The 19,281-nt window shown below is 40.0% G+C and overlaps 2 long non-coding RNA genes across 2 annotated transcripts in view; one reads left to right on the forward strand and one right to left on the reverse strand.

Moving 5' to 3' along the window:
* The window catches only part of LOC105240566, a 335,101-nt gene that overhangs the window by 43,014 nt on the left and 272,806 nt on the right, over positions 1 to 19,281 (forward strand). The window lies entirely within an intron of this gene.
* Positions 507 to 13,417, reverse strand: LOC117802981. The gene is made up of 4 exons (XR_004626487.1): positions 13,323 to 13,417; positions 13,044 to 13,176; positions 958 to 1,030; positions 507 to 731 (listed from the first exon to the last, which is right to left on the reverse strand). It is a non-coding gene; the product is annotated as an uncharacterized LOC117802981 (long non-coding RNA).

Genomic DNA, 19,281 nt, shown 5'->3' on the forward strand with positions numbered 1-19,281 from the left:
TATATTATTTGATCAGTTGCTCTGTATGTGATCTGTCTCCCATTGCTGCTACAGTATCCCACGAGGATACCCTTTTTTTTTTTTTTTAAGATTTTATTTTTTTATTTGACAGAGATAGACAGCCAGCGAGAGAGGGAACACAAGCAGGGGGAGTGGGAGAGGAAGAAGCAGGCTCATAGGCGGAGGAGCCTGATGTGGGGCTCGATCCCATAACGCCGGGATCACGCCCTGAGCCGAAGGCAGACGCCTAACCTCTGTGCCACCCAGGTGCCCCACGAGGATACCCTTCTTACCCAACACTCTGACATCTGTCGCTGGGCTGCCATTATCCTCCAACACCCATGGAGTGCCCCCCAACCATAAGTGCACTTGTTAACTTCCCCATGCTTCAACAATCCAGTCTGGGCCACACCACTGTGCCAATGTTCCTCGACTTGCTTAAGGCTCTGACACCTCAGATCAGGAGATTGCTTGCTTTTCTTGCTTTTCAGTCATCTTTTATTCTTATCAGTTGTTGAAATTCTCTAACACAAAGTGACAGTTATTCTGTGTGTGTGTGAAAATGGCCCCAGTGATATCAAATATTAAGGATCGGCTACATTTGTTTATTGATTAATGGTGTAAACAAGAGAAATCATGATAGACAACCACCCCATGACTCGAATGAGCAGCGCATTCCATGCCTCAGTTTTGGTTCTTGATATCTTGGTGTTGATCACTCTTGAAAATATCTAGAGAAGAGAACAAAAATCACAAAAGATAACAATAGTACCTTTCTTATAGCATCTGTCTTCCGGAAGGAAAGGATACAGGAAATAATACACTGTCATAAAGTTTGGATTGAAATTCTTTATGAAATGGTAATACACTTTTTAGTAGAAAACACTGAAGCTCTTTAAGAAAATTAGTAATTGGGGATTTTCAAGTATCCAGAAGTGTGAGGATGGTGATACTTACTGGTGATGACTCCTGCAGAACTCCTTGTGGGTTATAAAGCCAATTTCTTCAAGAGACACTTGCTGCTGAATAACTTTTTACCAAATAGCCCAGGGGGAAAAGAGGTTTGAGATTCAGGATGCAGCATGTGTTGAAAAATGCAAAAGAAAGTAAAAAAAAATTAGGAAACAAAGCAAATTTTATTGGCAGCCATTTTATGGTCTTGCTAATCTTTTGCAGTCAAGTTTCAAAGGGAGAAACCTAAATCAGACTCTGCATTTGATTGGATTACAAAGCCAGGTGTCAATTCAAGACGGTTTTGGAAAGGTTTTTTTCAGTTGTTACAAGCTCACGTTTCTGTTTTTCTCCAGTATTTTGAACTTGCACAAAATATACTTTTGAAATCAGAATCCTTACCCCTTCTTATGAAAAACAGACAGACAAAACAACTGCAGACCCTGAAAGACATTGGGGTATTAGTTTCAGGATGCATCTGGAATTATGCCCATGATATACCCCCCTCAACATTGGGACAAGGTTGCAGGATCAGCCACAGCTGAGGAAGTGAAACTAGTTAGACCAGCAGTTCTCAAATTGTGGGTCAGCATCACTTGGGAACTTAGAAATGCAGATTCTGTATCCTCACTTCAGACTTCAGGGTAGGGGCCAGCAATCATGCTTTATCAAGTTCTATTAGGTTAGAGAACCCCTGAGTTAGATTGAACTTCTATTGGCAAATATTGGATTCAGTGAATTATCTTTTTTCCCCCTCTCTCATTTGCTCTTCAGGATATAATTTCTCTAGCTCTTGGTACCACCATCAGGGCTACTAAGTTTTGAAAACAGTTTTTCTTGTGTGTTGAAAAAAAATACTTTTCACATTTTCTTCTGTTCTTAGACATGGCCTATATGGTACTTAATTCAAAGATTAGTGTGTAGGAACTACTCAGGTAAATACTAGTTCCCGTCTCTTGTCCCTCAGATATTTACCTGCTATTCATTACTGAAAAAGATGGAGATAAGATACTGGCATCCCTAAATCATCTAAAGGTAAATTCACTGGGTAAATTGATAATTATTCTTCATGCAAACTGTATTCTTAAATTTAACATATTGACTATGATAATTCTAAGAGCTAACATAATAAGCATAACATATTCTTTGTCTTCCTATTAAACAAACTGATCTATGTTTACATCAATAGAGTGAAAAAAAAAGGGATTGAAATATATCTAATTTTTTCCTGGCATTTATATAGTTTTCTCTTAAAGGGAAAAATTATATGTCCAGTGTCCTCATCATCATTTCAAAATTTCCAAAACTTTTACTTCTCTCATGGGAGATACCTATGTGAGGGCTGTGGATATCTAAAGAGTATCCTTCATGGTTTCCATTGTTTTAGGGTCTGAATCCTCAGACTACCATTTCAGCTAAATGTCAACAATACTGATTTGGCAGTCTGTTTGCTGAGGAAGGACCTCCAGGGTCCCATTTTGCCTACTTCAGAAAATTTGAATTGTACAGTGTTTATCTCAGATTACCTAGCAATGGGTCTTGGGCCCGGATCAGTACAAAAATCCTCTCATGGTCTTTGTAAGAATTTCAGAATCTGTTCACCTTCCTAAATGATTGATTCAGTGCCTGAGGAGTGGAATCCAGAGGAAGATCATGAATTGTCAACAAGCACCCCAGCATTCTTTGCGAGTCTTCAGGGGACCACACACACTGAACAAAACAGACTAGGTCTCTCCCTTGATAATGTGTCCATTTACAGAATGTCAGTATAGCAGGGCTTGTCATTAGCGCAGATCCCCTCATCCCTACCATCATTCAGACAACAGCCCATGTGGTGGTGGGTGGAGGAGTTAAGAGGATCATGTGGATTTCCTTAAACTAGTTCTGAAACACTGAAGGAAGGAGATTATGTCAGAAACTTACTTTGTGAGATCCTCAGCACAATAAGCCCCACAGAGCTCAGTGACAAAAGGTGCCACAGATGAGGAATAAAGCCTCTTCCTCTGTATTCTGGCTGCCTTTAATTGGAAACTCCAGGGGTGCCCAGAGACATCCTTTGTGTGAATAGTGCTGTTCTCAGGATGGCTAAGGCAGGTGGTGGTGAGATTTACTTAGCTGACACTGGAAAGGTGATATGGGGAATGGGACTGGATCAGGAAAAGAAGAGAGCATAAGCTCTGTGTGGGGACTGTCCTTATTTGGAGGACCTTTGAATGACTTCTTTGGAGGCCCTTAGGGATTGTAATGGGACAGCCTGAGGGGAAGGCTAAGTTCCTCTAATTATACCAACTGGGCCTATTAAAGCTGGAGATATTTGGGCCTCATATTTTATGAATACAGGCATTTCTTTTTTTATCTATTAGGAGATGTCATTGTACTGGACGTTGTTAGACATTCACTTAGGACAATTAAAAACTGTCAGGTACTGTATAAAATGTGGGCAATGTTCTTTCACTGCAAGAGCCTTTATCATGCCTGGGTCCTTGAGGAGGGGTATCAGTGACTGCCATTCTGACCACCAGCCCCCAGGTGAATTCAGCCAATCAGAAGCCCGGAGTGTTCTGGCTACAGGTGGCACACAGGAATTCTTTATGCCAGCCACCAAAATTCAGTAATTATACTGTGTCCTGAAGCATTTTATTAACATTATAGATCAATTGATACAATGAATTACCTAGGGATAATGACAAATAATGTACTCAAAATACAGGAAAAAAAACCCTTGTGCTATAAGAGATCAGAAAAGGGCAATCAAATGCAGAGTCTGACTTAGGTTTCTCCCTTTGAAGGGCAGAAAATTTGTAACAGAATAGACAAGTCCCAAAGCTTTTGAGTTTGGAAGAATGCAGCTTATTTGATACATATCTCCCCCCACCTCCTCCCACTGAGAGCCTTATCGGCTAGAGCCATCTTGGATCATTTTTGTTTTAGTGGATTCATTAATGTATTAGGTGGCATGGATGAGTGGGGTTGGACATCCATTAGATGCCTGTTATCTTTAGGTGATAATAATACCAATTCATTATAGTCCTTGAACCGTTATAGTTTTGAAGGTTTCCTGGAGGCCAGGAAAAGATTCCTGTGGTGGATTATGGGATTGCTTCTACTATTTTATGTATCAGTGATTTCTTTCTGATAGAGAGAATGGGCTGATATTGCCCCCAGGATATTCTTTACTTTAAAAAAAATGGCTTGTTGGCTTTCAAAGTAGGGATAATTACACTTAGCATTGCGAGAAGCTCAGTCATAAACAATAAAACCTATTCTAAATTATATGTACACTTGCAAAATGCTTACTAGTTTAAATTAGAGAAGAAAAATGAAAGTTATGCTTCTTTTCCGTCTTCTTAAAGTCTCCCAGACTTTTATTCTTCTTCCTCAAAAACTATGTAATTAAGAATGATCAACCTTTTCCTTTATAAAGATGAAGATAGTAAATATTTTCCTGCTACAATTTTGATGTGTGAATAGAATGAATAACTAGATTCCATTAAATGATGACTAAGTGAATTTAGGTAGTTGAATGAAGAATCTACATTGAAGTATGTTAAATAAAAAATAGTTTGAACATTTATATAAATAATGGTTTCACTTAAGGTCAGTTATGTCTCAGTAAGTTGGGTTGGGTGGGGCCCAGCTTTATAGTAAAGTTTTCGTTTTAAAATGAGCATTATTGCAGTGTAATTAATATGCAATAAAATGCACTTATTTTAAAAGTGTGCAGTTCAGCGACCTTTTGCAAATGTACACAAGCGTGTGAATAACATCTTAATTCAGACCTTCCTGTTATCCCAAGGAATTACCTTGCCGTCAACACCCCCAACCATTGCCATCCCTGGCCTCAGTCAAATACTGGTCTGCTTTCTGTTACAATCCAAAAGGGAAATTACCCAGAGCAGGCCCGGAGGCCCCAGAAGACGGAAAGTTACTAACAATAAGGTAGAGATAACCAGAAGCCCTACTGGGAGCAAGAGATAACCAGCCGTTTCTGCTTCTGTAAGCAGTCTTCCCGCCACAGGCTCCCTGCACTCTTTTGGCCTGAACCAGCCCCCACTCCCCCAGTTTAAACCCACCTACCAGCAGTCAGCATAGCCCTTGAAACCTGACTGCCTTGCAGTCCCCTATAAAAGACGTATAACCCTGTTGCCCGGGGCCCCGAATTTTGAGCACGAGTTCATCTGGGTCCGCTGGCATAAAATAAATCTGACTTCTCCTTCTCTGAGTGTCGCTTGGTCTCTCGCTGGTTTGATTTTTATTTTCTGGTCTGATTTTTATTTTTCCACACTATAACTTAATTTTGCGTTCTCTACAATTTTGTGGAAGTTGAATCATATAGTGTATACTTTTTTGTGTCTGGTTTCTTTCTTTCAGCATAATATTATTGATACTCATTTTTTGTTGCATAAATCAGAACTTCATTCCTTTCATTACTGAGTGGTATCTGTTGTGTTGATACCCATGATTTGTTTTTGTATTCTGCTACTAATGGACTTTGGGGCTGTTTCCGTTTGGGGACTATTATGAATAAGGCCAGGCCTTCATGAACATTCTTGTACAAGTCTTTGTGTGGGCATGTGTTTTTATTTCTTTGGGATAAATATGTAGATGTGGAATTGCTGGTTAAAGGTTTTTCTTTAAAGTTTCTTTGTTCTGGAGTGCCTGTGTGGCTCAGTCTGTTAAGTGTCTGCCTTCGGCTCAGGTCATGATCCCTGGGGTCTTGGGATCAAGCCCTGCGTAGGGCTCTCTGTTCAGCTGGAAGTCTGTTCCTTCCTCTGCCTCTGCCCTCCCCCAAATTGTGCTCTCTCTCTTGCTCACTTTCTCTCAAATAAATAAATAAAACCTTAAAAAAAATAATTTTTTTTGGTCGTATTTGTTTTATTTTGCTTGCTTATTTGGTGATTTGGTCTATGTTAGCCTCAAATAAATACCTCCTCATTTGTAATTCAATCATTTGATTGAAATTCTTCTGGTAGAAAGGAGCCATTGTCTCATTTTCTTTTTATCTAGTTGATGTTTAAATTGTCAGACTCTGGCAATAGTCCAGATCTGCTGCAATTTCTTTTGTAGTGTTGCCTGTGTTTCTGGAAACTGGAAACTTGTCCTAGTTCATAAAAGGATAAGAGGAAATACTCTCTCTGGTAAGGTTTAGAAAGACAAAAATTGGAGACAGCAGGACAATTAAGAGTCAGGATCCTCAGCATATGAATTGGGTGGAAAGACCTCATTAGGCAAAAGGAGTAAGATGGATACAGAGGAAGGAGGCTGAAATCTCTTGAGTAAATGCCAAAGTGTAAATGCTGAGTACAGAACAAGCTTCAGAATCATTCATCTTCAAGACTTTCCATTGTTTAAAACACAAACATGTAGGCATGCCTCCTGGGTGGCTCAGTTGGTTAAGTATCTGCCTTTGGCTCAGGGTCCTGGGATGGAGCCCCACAACATGCTCTCTGCTCAGCGGGCCCTCTGCTTAGCAGGGAGCCTGCTTCTTCCTCTCCCTACCACTCCCCCTGCTTGTGCGCTCTCTCTGTCAAACAAATAAATAAATAATATCTTAAAACAAACAAACAAACATGTCTCCTTACCTCAGGGTCCTTTAGAAACTTTCAGGGGTGAAAACATTAGGTATATAGTACTTTCTCATGAAAAGAAAGTAGATATAGGGTGTTTCTTAATAGCACATTAAATTGGGTGTTAGGTCAGAGAATCCTTTCGTGATGCTCAGAAATTGTTCCCTTTTCTACCGAACCCTTCCCCCACCTTTCCTTCTCTTAAATCCAGATTTAGGCTAGTTGATCTGTATCTTGAAGAAATGTCCTTAAATATGGCTTTTTACAGAGTTTGTTTGCTTAAAAAGAACAACTATTCAAATCAGTTCCAGTAAAAAAAAGGTATGGAGAAGGTAGAAGGTTATGTCACTACACTGAGGATAGGAAATGTGGCCAAGCTTCGTGGGAGCTGGACCAGGAGATAGAAAGCCATTGGGAACTCAGGAGTTCTCTGTCTCTGTTTCTTCCGTTCTCTGGATCTTATAGTTTTCATTTCTCCTTTGCCGCGTCTCTGTAGTATAGTATGTTCTTTCCACTCTGTCATTCCCTGAAAGTCTCCTTCATTCTCTTTACTGGATAGGTTAACCCACTGATCCATAGCCCCCGCTTCTTAGGAATAACATGGCTTTCCTTGACACCAACTCTGATCTCATCTCTCTGTGGCTTTTCAAGCTTTTCTTGACCACGATTTGAATGGCTGGGAGTTTAAGTTCTCAAGAGAGAGAGAATCTCATTGGTAACAGGCTGGTAGATCTACAGGCATAGGGAAAGCTATCCATTTTTCATCCAGTGCTTGTGGTCAGGGTGGGGGCAGAGTCAGAGAGAGTTCTAATCTTGCCACCAAGCCCTCCCCCTTTAAGTAGCAGACAGGAGTGGAGCAGCTTAAGGGAAATTTAGGCATGGCAGGCTCATTGAATGAGATATCCACTTGGGGTGGACTTGTACTTACTGGAAGTTGTAGAAAACCTGTCTGTTAGGCAGCGATCATATAATGCTGAAGTACAGTAGATGGGCAGGCCAGTGGACCAGAGCACTAGGCAGTTAGTCAGACTTCAAACTTCTCAGTCATTTTGAAAGAATATTCTTTCCTCAAGTCTAATTAAAATTGGCTAGATTGCCAAGGCCTGCTAACCGATTTGACTTAAAACAGCTACTATTAATGAGCATTGGATGAAACATAAAGAACAACCAAAGAAGTGAGTCAAGTTAAGGTGATAGTGTCTCATGATCTGTAATAGTAATAAAGAAAATACCTGAATTTGGCTGTGTCTCTGGAACTTCCCTCACCCTATCTGCCGGTTTAGGATCCAGGCTGTGAAGCTGAAACCTGTATTTGGACTAGTGTAATGTTTTATAATACGTGAGTTTAATGGAAGCAGGTGATCAGCTTTGAGTTACTTTGTCTTTAACTCATCAGGGTGTAAATGGGCTTTAAGGTAATTTTTAATCTATATGTAAATTAGCTATTTCTCTAACAGCCATACTATGAATTTGAGTGTGTGCAGAAAAGAGGGATTGGATGCAAGCACTATTTTGAAAATAATGTCAAGAAAGAGGCTGTACAAGTGATACATGACATTCAATGAATTTGAGTATAGGTTATATTAGGACGCTTTCAATGAAATTATTGTCATTGAAAATTTTGTGAGACTGATAATACATGAAGTAATATGTAGAGCAGAGAATGAAAATAAGGTTTTATTGTTGGTTGTTAAACTGTGTTAAAGGTCACACAGTTTTCCATTAGAGATCTTCCATTTGGCAGATTTTATATAAAAGCTGATTGAATTTTTATTGAATTCAGTTTTTACTCAGATAGTAGAGTGACTTCAATTCAAACTCTTCTCTTGTTTTCTGATACAAAATAATATTTAAGTCTAGGTTTATAAGTAAATGTGGTTTCTTATATTTATACCGGTAGGGTGACATGCTAAAAAATCACAGAAACCTCAATTTTTTCCTAATTTTAGTCAGAGGAAAGCTGCATAAATATTTTATATCCTAAGTCATCTAATCAGTTATTTCTTTTTTTTAAAAAAGATTTTATTTATTTATTCGACAGAGATAGAGACAGCCAGAGAGAGAGGGAACACAAGCAGGGGGAGTGGGAGAGGAAGAAGCAGGCTCATAGCGGAGGAGCCTGATGTGGGGCTCGATCCCACAACGCAGGGATCACGCCCTGAGCCGAAGGCAGACGCTTTACCGCTGTGCCACCCAGGCGCCCCCAGTTATTTCTTTTTAAAGGAACAGTATAGCACAGGGAAATGTTCTGAAGGATATTAATACAAATTACAAGCATTCAAAATTCATTCTGAAGTTCAGGGACTATTAGTCTCCAAAAGCAGTTGTTAATTACAAGGAAGAGAATAGAAAGCACAGAAGGATACAGACCGGGTTATCATGGCTACCATTTTCTAGTCTCTAATAGTTTTATAGTTAAAAGGAAGGTGGGAAATTGTATTGGGGTCGTGTCTGTACCAAAATTAATTGGTAACTTCAAAACAAAACCTAGGTTGCACCACCTGAACTCCTTTAGTTAAAACTGGCTTTAATTTAGTATGCTTTGAATTTATTTCCAGAGGGGGGTAAATACATTTGCTAATGATTTGAATCATTGTCATTAGGCTTGATCTACATCTAAAATACAAAATCATCATCATTAAGATCGATGTTAAATACCCTTAGGAAGAAAGAACTTCTGTACTTACCAACTTACTATTTTGATTGTCCAGGGATGTTAAGCGCCCTGGTTCCTTAAATATTAACTCAAAGAATTTTTAAAATTCTGACTTTATTTGTATTTATATAACCCCCTGGAGTTTAACTACTGTGCTGGATAGTTCTCACTGTGAAGTGACTCTCATACAATTGTATTCTTGCTGGGAAATGATTTTATTGCATAAGAAAATGAATGAGCAGGGACCAGTGAGCTGTGTCTGCTGATGGACTATAATTTGCCCACTGTGATGTCAAAGCAGATTTGAGATTTGTGACAACAGTTGGTGATTGCACTGCTCTGCAGTTCTGTGGCAGCAATGAACCATGCCAGGCACAATCTCATTCCACATTTTGCACATGTAAGTTTGTTTCCATAGTCATATGTGGAAAGCTTTCACGGGCACGGGGAATATTGGCTGGAGTTATTGTGTTGGTACTGTGTATTTCATTACCGATGACATTGAAATCTATTTCTCCATCGTCCAGAAGGAGCAGTTGTACCCTGTTCTATCAAAGAACGGATAGAAAGGGAATGTTCACACTGTCTATATTAGAGGCTACATGCTACCTGGCACAAATGATAGGTATTAGTATTACTAAGCCTACCATCAAGGTTTTCTGATAGCATTGCCTTAAAAAATAAGACAGATTTGTTGTCTGTTAACTTACATACTACTTTTAAGTAACCTGTCTTTAAGAGCTCAAAACAGTTTGATATAAACCAAGTTGATTTGGCTGCCTTCTGAAGGAAGAGGTGCTTCTGCATAGGGTTCTCCTCACACTCACAAAATTTGGAAGATAGCCTGGTGGTTTTGGCCGCTACATTCTTTTATAGAGTATTTGTGAGTCAGGTGCCCCAGGAAAAGATGATGCTGATGGTAGGCAGACTTTTGGCCCCCGTGAACTTTGCCCTCCGATGGCATGCTGTAGTTATGTGACGTGGCAAAAGGGACTTTGCAGATGTAATTAAGATGAAGACTTTAACATGAGGACGTTATCCTCAGTTACCCAGGTGGTCTCAATTGAGTCACATGAGCCTTGAAAAGTAGAGATGGTTCTGATGTCAGAGAGACAAAGTCAGACAAATTTAAAGCATGACAGGGACTCTACTGCCATAGCTGGAGGGGACCACATGGAGCATGAGAAAGAATATGGGCAGCTGTTAGGATCAGTAAGCATCTTCCCCCATGCCCCAGTCTTATAGCAGCAAAGAAATGGGAACCTCAGTCCTACAACCACAAGGAAGTGAATTCAGTCAACAACCTAAATGAGCTTGGGAGCAGATTCTTTCCCAGCACCTTGAGCAAGGAATGTAGCCCTACCAAAACTTTGATTTTGATATTGTGAGATGCTAAGGAGAGGACCCAGCCCAACCCACATAGACTTTTGACCTTTAGAGACTGTGAGAAAGTGTATTTGTTCTGTTTTAAGCCACAAAGTTTGTGATAGTTTGTTAGAGCAGCAACAGGAAACAAATAGTGTCCATTCTTGAGACATCCCCAGATGTAGTTCTGGTATTTCCACTGGTCAGATTCTGTCTACATCCCTGGTCTTATATTCCTCACCATTTAAGTTAATTCTCCGAATTCCTGGCGCATCCTATGACTTGTATACCATCCTACAACACATTATAACCTCTATTAGCATCCTGTAACTTCTATGAGATATATAAGATTCCTATAGCATCCTGTAATAACCTTTAACTTCTATGATATACACAAAATGCATCTACAAAGGTAGGAAGCATGGCTGGGGAAGTTACTCATCTGATCTATGTACCTGTAACTCTGGAAGTGACTGAATTATATCAGTATGTTTTAAAAATATGCTGTCTCCCTCCCACCTTCATGCTTTCTGCTGACAGTCTCTTCCTGCTAAGCAATTGATTTTTAGTAGTCTGCAATTTAGATTTAGTAGACTGAAATTTATCATATGAGACCGTAATGTTAGGCTACTTTAAGGTTGTCATTAACAAACTCCGACACTATTTGCTCAATAGAGAATTGCCTCTCTTTGGTCCACTTTAGCTCAGAGAGCAAATTAACTCATTTGTTTGCTCAGAAATTTGCTTCTGGAGTTAGATGGGAAGGATATGAGTTTACAGCTGAGTTAACTACGGCTAGGAGAGCCCTTTCCATTAATTGCTGGCTATTGCAAGAAGCGGGTGATGTCCATTATTTCTGTTTCCTTTGCCAATTTGTGAAAACACCCGGAGGTTTAATAAGTGAATGTGCCTTTGCATCCTGAAATAAATAAGCAGGACAGCCAATTAAGGATACATGCACATAAATAAAAATTATTTTCCATGTTTGTGCTTGCAAAAAAAAAAAAAAAAAAAAGACTTAGATGGCATTTGTAAAATTTCCCCCAAAAAGGTTACTGTTGGGAGGTTCACTGGAATTAGGAATGGCTCTGCATTTCCTCTTCTTTGGAGTCACAGAGCTGTGTGTGACTCCCAATTCCATTACTTACTGGTGTATGATGTTGATTGAGTTACCTAGCCTCTCTAACCTCTTCACCATGGTGGTAAGGACTTATCTCTTGAACCTGTAAAGTATGTGACACAGTTCTCCCAAATATCATTCATGGTTGTGCTTTCACCAAGACACCGTGGTCAACATCTTTTCTTTGATAGTTCTCCACACGTAGCACATTTTATGTGAAACATTAGGCTAATAGGAATCTCAGATCACTTCTCCCCGAAGTATGGATAAAGGTTTTTTGTACATCTCAAAAACAGTAAGAATGATGAAATGGGCAAGAGAGAGGGAACAAGGGAAAAGAAGATGAGATGAGGGCTGGATGTATATGGAAGCTATCCTGTGTAGGTTCTTGGAACAATTAATGTAGAAATGTCACTGACATTTGCCCCCTAGAGCCAAATTATTTTGAAAAGTATTTATTTACGTATTTACTTATTTTAGAGGCAGAGCATATGTGTACGAGTGGGGGAGGGGCAGAGGGAGAGAGAGAATCCCAAGCAGGCTCCACACCAGGCTCCATCTCACGACCCTAAGATCATGACCTGAGCTGAAATCTAGAGTCAGATGCCCAACTGACTGAGCCACCCAGGAGCTCTGAAAAGTTTTGTCTTTTTTTTTTTTTTAAGATTTTATTTATTTATTAGAGAAGGAGAAAGAGAGAGCAAGGGGAGGCACGGAGGAAGAAGGAGAGAATTTCAACCAGACTCCACACTGAGTGCGGAGCCTGATGCGGGGCTTGATCTCACGACTCTGAGATCATGACCTGAGCTGAAACCAACAGTTGGATGCTCAACCGATTGAGCCACCCAGGCGCCCCTGAAAAGTCTTTAAATATAATTTTAAAATGTTTTGTTCCTTAGGTACTATCTATGATATGTTAACATCATGTCTTTCAAGTCAAATCTCAGATTTGAATCTGAAGTTTTTTTTTTTTTTTAAAGATTTTATTTATTTGTTTGACAGAGAGAGAGACAGCCAGTGAGAGAGGGAGCACAAGCAGGGGGAGTGGGAGAGGAAGAAGCAGGCTTCCAGCAGAGGAGCCTGACGTGGGGCTCGATCCCATAACGCCAGGATCACGCCCTGAGCCGAAGGCAGTTGCTTAACGACTGAGCCACCCAGGCGCCCCTGAAGTTATTTCTTGAGCATCTGAGAATAGAAATGAACTCCCATATGCTGTGCTTATGATGGTAGTGCATGTCAAGCCAGGTCTGAACATAAAAAGAATTATTATTTAACATTTTTTGAGGATCCCAGAGAGAGAATTATCTTCTTAAATAGAGTACTAATATTTTTCCTTTGCTAGAAACTTAAATTGCAAAAACACATTCCATTTGTTAAAACCTACCTTCTTTTTCCGCTTAGATAGATCCTGTCCTGCCAGAGGCAAGTTGGAAATTTGTTCTTTATCTCAGTAGAGGACATTATGCTGATCACTTTAGGTAAAGAGTTTCATTGTCTTCTGAACAATAGTTTGTCAGCTAAAAAAAGCATATTATTTTCTTTTTAAAAATAACTTAAAATATAAATAATCTTAGGTGAGTTTGTCTTAGCTGTCAGAGAAGGAATGTTAAACTGTTTGCAACAAATAAAAGACATTTTTTTAATAGAAGGTGGGGAAACTTACCACCTCAGAAGTATTGAATTTAGAGTCAAAAGTCATAAAAACCCAGAATTCATCCTGAGTCCCTTGTCTCTCTCACCCCAAAGCAGTTGGTGTTGTAAGTTCTGCACCTTCTTCCTCTTTCCCATCTGTTCAATCTTATCTCCTCCTTCCAGCCCCACACTTGCAGTCTTTCTTCACACCTCCATTTTCTCTTGCCCTAGACCTTGCCAAGTCTTCTAACTGGTCTCCCTTTCTCCCATTTCCCATTGTTGATCCCCTCTGCCCCCCACCACAATTCATCTCTACAGGTTTTGTTTTTGTTTTTGAGAGAGACTGCACGTGAGCAAGTGGGGTAGGGTGGGGGGTGGGCAGAGGGAGAGGGAGAGAATCTTTTTTTTTTTTTAAAGATTTATTTATATATTTTAAAGAGAGAGAGCACAGGGAGAGGGACAGAAGGAGAGGGATAGAGAGTCTTAAGCAGATTCCACGCTAATTGCAGAGCCAGACTTGGGACTCTATCTCATGACCCTGTGATTTCAACTTGGGCCAAAATCAAGAGTCAGTCACTTTCCCATGCTGGGGGCTCATGATTTGGCCTTTGGCCATTTTTACTTTTTAACCCTACCATTAAGCCCCCCACCCATTCCATGCCAGAAGTAGCTTGCTGTTTCCAGCATCTACAAGGCTGTTTAATTCTCTGTATCTTTGCTCACCCTGCTTTGATGATCCTTTCCACTCCCATTTTCCTTTTAAAAATTATTTATTTATTTATTTATTTGGGGGGGTGAAAATAAGCAGGGGGAGGGGTATAGGGAGAGAGAGAAACAGACTCCCTTCTGAGCAGGGAGCCCGATGCGGGCTCCATTCCAGGACCCTGGGATCATGACCTGAGCGGAAGGCAGACGATTAACCGATTGAGCCACCCAGGTGCCCACTCCCATTTTCTTTATAAACATTCATCTTCTAGACTGAGCTCAGTGCTAACTCTCTGATTCTCTTTGTCTAACCCACATAAAACTGACTTCTCCCCTCCTCAAGTCTCCTCTATATTTTGTAGAGACTTCTGGACATAGTGTCAGTCATATTTTATTGCATTTGTTCACGCAGCCATTTCCCACTTCCATACTTAATGTAAATGCGATTAAAGCTGTATCTTATCTACCCAGTAGCAATGTGCTTGGCATCTAGCATGTACTTGTCACAATCTGTGGAAAGAAGGAAGGAATGGAAAGACTCGGGATGGAGCCATACGCTTGCCAGGTCAAAGAATTCAGACAAGACACATAACCTCTCTGAGCTTAATTTTAAGCTGTAAAATGACCATAACATTGTCAACTCTTTCCATTGCATTTATTTGTTTATTTTTAGATTTTATTTATTTATTTATTTGAAGGAGAGAGTGTGAGCGGGGATGGAGCACAGGGGAAGGGAGAGGGAGGGGGAAAGAATCTCAAGCAGACTCTACATGGAGTACGGAGCTTGATGCTGGGCTGATCTCATGATCCTTGGATCATGACCCAAGCCGAAACCAACTGTGCCACCCAGGCACCCCTGCATTTCATTTAGAAGAAAACCATTCATACATAACCTCTAAGCACCAGCCCTATGTACCATCTGCTATCTGCTTTCCTCCGAGATTTCATTACAGGTCTGTAGCCCCCCCCACCCCGCCCCGTTCCCAGTTTTCCAGAGGAATTTGCCTTCTGATAGTTCACAGAATGTGCCAAACTGTTTTCTCAACCTTCCCAGCCCCCTTGCACATACCACCTTTGCACTTGCTGATTCCTCTGAATGGGAGGTACCACCCCAAACTTTACAGGGCTGCCTGCTTCTCATCAAACATCACCTTCTCAGAGAGGCCTTGACTAATCCCCTCTCTAAAGTAGGTCTTTCCATGTTATACTTGGTTATAGTTTTTATTCTATAGTATTCTTTAAAAAATTTATTTATTTATTTTTAAAGATTTTATTTATTTAAGAGAGAGAGAGCTCAAATTGGGGGGAGAGGCAGAGGGAGAGAGAGAAACAGACTCCCCACTGAGCAGGGAGCCTAAAGCGGGGCTCGATCCCAGGACCCTGAGATCATGATGTGAGCTGAAGGCAGGCGCTTAACCGACTGAGCCACCAAGTGCACCTCTTTTTTTTTTTTTTTTAAATAACTCTGTAGTTTGTACTATAATATGTGAAATATATATTTGTGCTAAATATATATTTAGTTTTCTGTTTTGTTTTATTTTTTACTTGTATTCCCCACTGTAATGTCAACTCTAGGCGAGTAGGTAAAGAGAACATTGGTCCTATTTACTGTTTCATTCCTAGGGCCTGACACATAGCAGGCATTTCATAAATGTTTGTTGATACGTGAATTAATCTGTAAGGTTGATTTTGAAGACCAGGTACAGTATGTGAGTGACGTTTATAAACCAAAAGTGCTACACCAATGCGAAGCAACGTTGTTATCATAAACGGGGCAGGCATAGAGAAACAGGGGAAGCATGTGCCAACTTCCATTTTCTCAGGAAATGAACATACAGCTTGACAACAAGTAATTCCTCATTTTCCCAGTGTGAAATCACAGTCTGAGTGACCAGTCCTGCAAGAGGGGACTTTTTCAAGCCAATGGGGGAAGTATTATTTCTTCACGTTTTCTGTCGTAAGCTGACTGGAGTCCTGGTAATACGGAAGTTGTGTTTGTCCTTTCAGTGAAGGAGGAAGATGGTGTGGGCTCTGGGATCCAGGGTCCAGCCAGAGGAAATGTCTCTTTGTGTATGGCTCTTCCCTCTATTCCATCTATTTTTAGTGTGAAAAGACTTCAGTCTGGGCAATTAATTAAAATATGGTCTATCTCAGGCAGGTAAAACACAGTGCAGGATTAGTAATAGGTGATCAGAAGAGGAGAAGTGGACCATGACTTTCTGCATGATTTTTCCCGGCAACATACCTTTTTTAAATCTGATTTCCCCTCTCTGTACGTTTGCTTATCTGTAGAATGGGGATAATTATTTGAAAGGGTTATTGTGAAAGATAAATATGTAAAGAGTTTGGAATAGTGTCTAGCATGTAGCAAGCTCTTAATAAGTTCTATTTTTATTGTCAACAGCCCATCATTTCTTATAAACATGGATCAGGTTGATAGGACTCAGTTTTTCCCACCTAACCAGAATAGGAAGAATAAGGTTCTCCGCATGTCACATAAAGGCCAAACACCTTAGCCCCAGGGTATGACCGGCACTCAGACTTTTTAGGGTGCTCCTGTTTATCAGATCAAAGGCATCTTTCCCTGGTCCTTCTCCATCATGGCCGTTGTTTCAGAAGCAGGAAGATGATACATCTTTGGGTTACTTTCCCTGAGACTCAGAGGGCTCTAATAATAATTAACTCACTGTTTTATAGGACATAGAAGTACAGTTTAATAAATCATAATATTCTTCTGATTAGACTGTGTTAATCAGTTTACAGTTATTTTTCATTTTAGACTTCAGAAAAGTTGCCAAAATAGTACAGATATTTCTTATAAGCTCTTCACCCAGCTTCCCCTAAGGTTACCATCTCACATTATCATAGTACAGTGATCCAAACTGAGAAAATTACCTTGGTACAATACTATTAACCCAAGTACAGACTTTATTTTGATTTTCACAATTTTCCCACTCATGTCCTTTTTCTGTTCTAGGATTCTGTTCAGGGGTCCCACATTGCATTTAGTTGTCCAGTCTCCTTAGTCTCCTCTACTCTGCAACTATTGTCTATCTCTCCCTGTCTTTCATGACCTTGACACCTTTGGAATGTTCTGGTCAGCTATTATTTTGAAGACTTACCCTCAATTTGGTTTTATCTGGTGTTTTCCCATGACGAGATTGGGGTTATACGTTACTGAGAAGAATAACACAATGATGAGCCCTTCTCGGTGTAAGATGCCCTATTATGGGTGGGTGAACTTCGATTGCTTGGTTTAGGTGGTGACTGCCAGGTGTCTCAACTATTATTAATTTCCTCTTTGCAATCAATTGATATCTTGAGAAGAGATACTTTGGGACTGTGGAAATAACTTGTTCTTCTCAAACTTTCATCCACTAGTTTTAGCATTCATCTGTGGCTTTGCCTGCAACAGTTTGTGATGTTTAAAGAGTGATTTTCTATTCCCTCATTCCCCTCCCCCACATTTATTAATTAGAATTCATTTGAAGAAAGAGCTGTCTCTTCTCTTTTTACTTAGTTATTCAATTATTTACATCAGTATGGATGCATGAATATTAACTTGATTATTTTATGGGTTATAATGCGATGCTATCACTTTTTTGTTGCTCAAATTGTTCTACTTTTGGCCATTGTGAGCTCTTTCAGGTTGGGTCCTATGGCCTTTCCACATTTTCCCATCTTTTTTTTTTTTTTTTTTAAAGATTTTATTTATNAGATTTTATTTATTTATTCGACAGAGACAGAGACAGCCAGAGAGAGAGGGAACACAAGCAGGGGGGAGTGGGAGAGGAAGAAGCAGGCTCACAGCAGAGGAGCCTGATGTGGGGCTCGATCCCAGGACTTTGGGATCACGCCCTGAGCCGAAGGCAGACGCTTAACCACTGTGCCACCCAGGCGCCCCAAGTTTATTTATTTTTAAAGTAATCTCTACACCCAGTGTGGGGTTTGTACTTATGACCTCAAGAGTTGCGCACTCTTCCCACTGAGTCAGCCAGGCAGCCCCCTCCCAGTCGTTATTGAGCACTTCCACTTTTTAGAATTTTAAGATGCTCCGGACTCATCTTGTATTTTCCCTGCCTCTGGCTTGGAATCAACCACTTCTTCAAAGAAATCCTTTGGTTCTTTTTACTGGAGGATGTCTTTTAGAAATGAAGCTCTGAGCAGTAGGTGGGCTCATTGCTACCGGGGTGTCATTGTTCTTCTTTCCTTATCTGTAACTTCTTTCCTGAGCACGACAAACTTTTATTATCTACAGTATGTTTACTTATTTTGTTTAACCCCAATAAAAGATCAAGTGGTTTCAGAATTGCTATCCCGTATCCCCATGAGAAACAAATTTACTTGCTACAGTATGAGTTCACAATTTTTTCAGATTCATACTACATCCTGTGCTAAGTCATACTCACTGTCCGCATGGTAATCACTATGATTTTTTCCAGGGAAGGACAACCGTTACAAAAAGCATTCTCATACACAAATGAGAAGGTGCTTCACCTACTTCAGTTCATTTCCTAAAAACTTCAAACAATTATTTTTACTAGCAAGTATCGTTTGGAAGTTAAGGTTGGAAACGCCGTGTTTAATGCATAGTTTATAGTGTATGTCCATGCTTTACTGTTTTGGGAAGTATATAGTTCTAAATAAAAAGTAAAAGATGCTGCATAATTCCTTTAGTTTTTTTTTTTTAAGTCAGGAATAATAACATTTTTTGCAGAATATGAACGTATAAATCTGCTCTGGGGAGTTGTGACAGGTGTCCTTGAGATTCAGGGGCTCAGATGAACAGACAAGGTAAAGTAACAGCTCCTACAGAATGTTGTGTGAATGAAGGCAATCCCCCTTTGTGGGTGGCGTGCACATGGGTGAGTGCACATACACGTATGTATAGGTACGTGTGTGCATGTACACGTATGTGTGGGCACACATATAGTCCAGGCCAGTGGCTCATTTTCCAAATCAGTTTCCTCATCCAATTAATGGAAGAAATATGTTCTTGATATGTGCTTTTTGTTTGAAACATCTGAGCATTTTAAGGAAGGAACCTTGTGAATGTGTGTGTGTGTGAATGTGAACCTTGAGAAATTTCAAAATATTTTGGAATTCTCTTTTGCAGTTGTGTTAAAAAACAGCTTACATATTACCCAAGATAGTCACATCTTAGATGATGATAGTAAGTGATATTTCCAGTTTGATCCTTTTGTTTATCACCCTTGGTGCTGAATAACTTTTGGCTATTTCAAAATTTGTTTCTAAAGGCTAAAAAATTTCCATCCCTTGAAGAA

Source organism: Ailuropoda melanoleuca, chromosome 7 (assembly GCF_002007445.2).
Source record: "Ailuropoda melanoleuca isolate Jingjing chromosome 7, ASM200744v2, whole genome shotgun sequence".
Taxonomy (NCBI): domain Eukaryota; kingdom Metazoa; phylum Chordata; class Mammalia; order Carnivora; family Ursidae; genus Ailuropoda; species Ailuropoda melanoleuca.